Source organism: Molothrus aeneus, chromosome 5 (genome assembly GCF_037042795.1).
Source record: "Molothrus aeneus isolate 106 chromosome 5, BPBGC_Maene_1.0, whole genome shotgun sequence".
Lineage (NCBI taxonomy): Eukaryota > Metazoa > Chordata > Aves > Passeriformes > Icteridae > Molothrus > Molothrus aeneus.
This window is the reverse complement of record NC_089650.1, coordinates 10743516-10748786: the sequence shown is the minus strand read 5'-3', so window position 1 is coordinate 10748786 and position 5271 is coordinate 10743516. Positions and strand designations below refer to the sequence as shown.

Below are 5271 nucleotides of genomic sequence, written 5' to 3'. Positions count from 1 at the left end.
ATACATATACTTTAGCTAAAGCGGTTTGTTGTGTTTTTGTGGTAATGAGCCAGTTGTGTTTGCACCATAATTGTACCTCTAAATATCTCCTGAGCTGCACATGTGGGGCAAAGTGTGGTTTTATGAATATACAGGGGAAGGGGAAGAAAAGAGGAATTACATCTTCTTTTCCTTACATATATAACAGAGCTAACACAGTTTTGAAAGGCAAGCAGTGGATGATGTTAACACTCCATTAGTGCCAACTTGGTGCTCAAGTCTGAGTATTAAGATATCCTGAGGCTGGCTAAGGGTTCACAGATGTTTTAGTACTTACTTTTGGTAAGTTTGGTTTGGTTTGGTTTAGTACTTACTTTTTCCTTTTTGGGACCTTTACAGTTTGTATCTGTGAGATTTAGTCCACAATCTATGAAAAAAAAAGTGAGCTTTTTTTTTCTTTTTAAGTAAAATCCAGGATTTATTAAATCATATGACTCCAGCAACTAGAACTTAAAGAAAAATACTAAAGAAGCTGAAACTTGTAAGAGCCAGAGACAATGTGCTATATTCCCCAAATCAAGTTAATGAATTAACCTAGTCAGCTGACCTGCCTTTCTGGAAAGAAAACATGCACCTTGAAAAATGTGGATAGCGCCATATGCAGAGTGTACTTCCTTGAAGCTTTGCAGGGTTTGGTTCTGCTCTAGTACATCCCACTCTTCCTGTTCCTCTGAAATACCTATCCTGCATTTCCTTATTTGTGCTCTTTTACTGTGCTTTTGGTTGATTACAGACCTATTGGGTAGGAGGAAATCATTCTTACATCCACTTTGGAGGGAACAAGCCTTGCTTGATTCAACCAGGACAGATGTAATAGATCATTTTTAAAGTTACCTGAAGTTACCTACCTACATTTCTTTGAAACTGAGACTCTAAACTCCATTCCTTTGTTGTGAATTGAAAGAAATAATATTCATTTCTTTATGAGATAGGGCAGATATCAGCCTCTGGTCTTGCCTGGCTCTCTCATTTGTCTATAGAGGAAGGTTTCGATAACCTGGGCTTTTTTTGTACATCGATAATGTTACATGAAATTAATCTCAACCCTGATGTCATATTTTGGATAGCCATAATTCAAAATAGTAAAATTAAATTCCTTTTTCATTTTTGCTGCCTTAAATATCTTCCATCTTTTTTTGCCCTAAAGGAACAGCTGCCTTTCCAGGCAGTGAAATTTCTGTTCCTTATAAAAGCTACATATTTATCTGATATCATTATTCAGGTCTCCAAATGACCTTCATCATAGAAGAGGAATTTGAGACATCATATTTTGGTTGTTAAAGGGGAGAAAAATAATCAGAAAAAGAGGGAAGGGAAAAAAAAAGAACAGAAAATTTTTAAGCAGGAGAGCAATAAAGAACAAACACAATGGTTTTACCTTTGCATTTCACCTTTTATATACTACTTATATAATCATGATATATAAACACACATAGATACCCTTGTCATTATTATCTTTATGGAATCCTACAGATAGTAAGGCATGACTCTCCCATCTTATTTTGGCTGGCATGCTCTACACTAGTCCCTTGTCACTGAACTTGCAAACATGGCCATTCTGGCATTTTACTTACACAGGATTTTATTTGTGAAATTACTGTTAGCCCAGAAGAATGTCTTGGGGAAAACAAATTTCATTTTGTGCTATATGCCAGCCATCCCCATCACAGATGTCAAAGAATAAAAAAATATATATTGGCTCTCTCAGGATCCTTTCATTTGCTCTGTCTGCTTTGTTAGAGCTGCCACAATTGCTCGTTCCTTGCAGAGCATGAGACAGACACGTGTAACATCTCCACTCGCTTGCACAGGGAATCACTCACAAAGCTGGTTTCCTCTCATTAAGCCTCTCTAAGAAGCAACTGATAGCAATGCAGGCCTTGGCAATTATTTAACATTTTGAACAGACAGAAATAAGTGGACTGGCTGCCTTGATGCCGCAGCACTTCATTCTCACATGACTGTCTGGAAATTCTGCTGCCCTGAATCTCTGGTTTCTAGTGAATGTGTAGTAATACACCAGCCTCTCCTCAGGAATGCCTTTCACAGGCATGGAACTGTATAAAAGCTTTCTAGCATTTATTTGTTATGTGCATTGCTAGCACAAAAGTTTGCATTGGAACAGGCAAGGTAATTAATTACTATTCTGATTTAACATTCCTCTGTCTTTCACATCTTTGCAATACTCATTAATATATATATGTATATATATATACATGCACCCATACATCTATAATATACAAGCATTTGATGCCCTATTTTTGGAGCAGAAATCAATACTAGCTGCCCACTGCCAAGTGGCTCCCCACAATGCATGGCCATGAAATTCTGCATTAACAAACACCTGCATGTAGGATATAGAGGAGAAAAAAGAAACATGTTCAAATGAAGGCATCTTTCCATTTCCTACTTCCAAAGAAAAGAAAATTTCCTTCTTCCAGAAAATTGGAAGAGATCAAAATCCACATTCTTAAAGCTTCTTGTGTATCACATATCGTATTTAATTATACATTTTTCAAAAGACTCCACCTACTCTCTGAGACTAGAAATCTTTTAATAGCATGAAGTTAGTCAATCTTTCTTTCATTAATATTCATATATATGCCCCAGTTCTTACATTTAAACTCACTAATGAAGATTCACTGCTGCTGCAGCCAAACACTGCAGGACTGGGACCCTTTTGTGCTGCCCTGTGTAGCACTGAACTCCATGATGGGCAAACAGCACTTATTAAACAGCAACCACTTCACCTGCTTCCTGCTCCCTTAGCCCTTCTGTTAATTCCTTGGACAGTGCAGTCTCAGTTGAGGGGGGTTATGTTCTCATTGCAGTGATGTGGGAGATGGCAGAGACTTGTATGTTGCTGTCCTCTGTGTTGAAAAGACATTTTTAATAATCCTTGCCAAGTTATTCAATCTTTTCATCTTTTGCAATATAAAACGTTCCCCATTTTATGAAAGAGAGACAACAGTGCTTCTCTTCTTCACAAGGATTTTTTACAATCATGCAGCTTCTGGTTTCCATTTAGCACTAACTCGATCCCTTCATGCAGCACCACACTGGGATGCGTAAACTTAGCCTGGAACAGAGTCTGAAGGCAGAAGAGACCATTATGATCTTTTAGGATTTGTCTCAGGGATTCCTGCATGAGGCTCCACAGTTTCAGTTGCCAAGGAAACAATTATCAATCTTTTCCATCCCTCGCCATCCTTATGCCTCCTTCCCATTTTGCTGTTTCTTGCTACAATAGAAGAATCTTGTCAAATGTTCTGGTCTCCAGCTCTTGCATCCTGACCTCCACCACAAAGAAAGAAAAGGAAAGACGGTTGAGGATCCTTGGCTGGGAGTTCAGTCTGAAGTTTACCTCCTATCCTTGAATTTTGTGCTGCAGGTGGACAGCCCTTTGAAAATGATCCTCTCAGCTGCAGATAGCTTATCATATGCTCTATTGTTTGACTAACATAAGACATATTATTTTTTTAATTACTCAGCAGTGTAATTTAAATTAACACTTGATACATTTGTGGTATCTTTTCTTTCACCATAGTCTTAGCTTCCCTACAACCTCATGCAGAAATGCTTTGAGGAAAAAAGCACACTTTATTATAACATGCAGCTGAAGAGCAAAAGCAATAATGAGGAAAAAAAAGGAGGATGCAAAAGATGGGAAACTGTGTAGGAGGAAGATAGAAGGCAAAAACTCTGCATCAATTAGAGAATAAATTAGATGAAGTCACAGCCAGAGAGAAAATTTTGAAGTCTCAGGAGGTTAAACTTGGGTACCTTCAGGCAAGTTACAGATCTGCGTGGTCCCCTAAGGTCTAATATGTTCCACCTGGATAGTTCATAGCTTCTGACAGTTGCACTGATTTTATGACTTTAAATACAACTCTGATCAGGGTGACTGTGTGAAGGACAGAAGGGTGACTCACCAATGTAATTTGTAATCTGAGGTATTCCCCTCAAATTCAGTGGAATTTTATCAGTGTATTCTGCTCCTCAGTGTGCCCATGAGGGAGGATGAACACAGCAACTGCAGGAAGGGAAAGAAAAACCACAAAAAGCTTATGGGGAAGAGGGCTGCCTTTTGATAATTCATCACTTAGGGTAATTGTCATGCTTTTATAAGTAGCCTAACAATAGCTCACTTAAAGGCAAGCAGACTTACCTTGCAAACCTTTGAAATATCAGATGACCAAAGAAAAGTCAGATACGTAGAAACTGAAATATTCCTCAGAGTATACTTCTAGGGAGAGAGAAACAAGGTAGATCACATTAATAAAACAATTGCTGTTTATGCTGAGGGAGAGATGCTTCAGGCCTTCCTCTTCTAGACACTCATTTTGGAGCTGGCTGAGGGTTTTTTAAAATTCTGGGTGTGTATGAGCCATACCAGGAAGATTCTGAGGATGGCCAAACCATGCATGTCTACACAGAGGGTGTTCTCATACAATCACCACCATGGAAACACCAAGCACATGTCCAGAGCCATTGTGCCTCTTCTGGGACCTCCACCAGCTTATGCCTCAGGACTGAGCTGTGCCAATCCTCACTACAAGCCTGGGAAATCTGGACTTTTTGGTCATTTGGCTCCATTTGTTCAAGGCACTGCACTTAAACAATGTAGCCCAGAAAGATGCACCATACTAAAATCCCTGAAATATTTTTCTGCTGAAATCACTTGCCAATGATTTGGGGTGCTTGTAACAGAAGTAGTAAGATCTCTGTGTGAAAAAAAAAAGATGGAGAAGACAAGTTATTTTTATGAATGTCAACAATATCTCAGTTTTCTTTTTGGTTATTTTTCTGTCAGGCTGTACAGAAGAATGTTAGAGGGAAGCAAATAGGAAGAAAACAACAACAATGTACCAATACAGTTTTCAAATATCACAGTGCTATTAAGAGTAGTATATTGAGGAATATCTTCCCACATACCTTCAGACAGGTGAGTGTTAATTTCTCCTGAATAAATTAATTTTCTCCTAATTTCTCTTCTTTATTCTCCCTTCTCCTGGGAGAATAAAGAAGACACTGAACTGCTGAAAAGCACAGCTAGACAAAGGGAATGGATGAACAGCAGTGTTGAGATGAGTCAGAAAATGCCAGTCTTTAAGAGAGAGTTGGGTTTGGCACTTGACCTTGAACAGGTGTGTTTATGCTCTGTGGGAACTGCTAAAACAAATGTGTTTTCTGGTAAGACTTATGTACAGATGCTCTCTCTTTGTTTCATCT

At 38.6% G+C, this 5271-nt stretch overlaps 1 long non-coding RNA gene across 1 annotated transcript; it reads right to left on the bottom strand.

Annotated features, from left to right (window-relative positions):
- Positions 1 to 3200: 3200 nt before the first annotated feature.
- On the bottom strand, positions 3201 to 4513 carry LOC136556426 (uncharacterized). Its single transcript, XR_010783676.1, has 3 exons — positions 4208 to 4513; positions 3972 to 4072; positions 3201 to 3334 (listed from the first exon to the last, which is right to left on the bottom strand). It is a non-coding gene; the product is annotated as an uncharacterized lncRNA (long non-coding RNA).
- Positions 4514 to 5271: the final 758 nt, after the last annotated feature.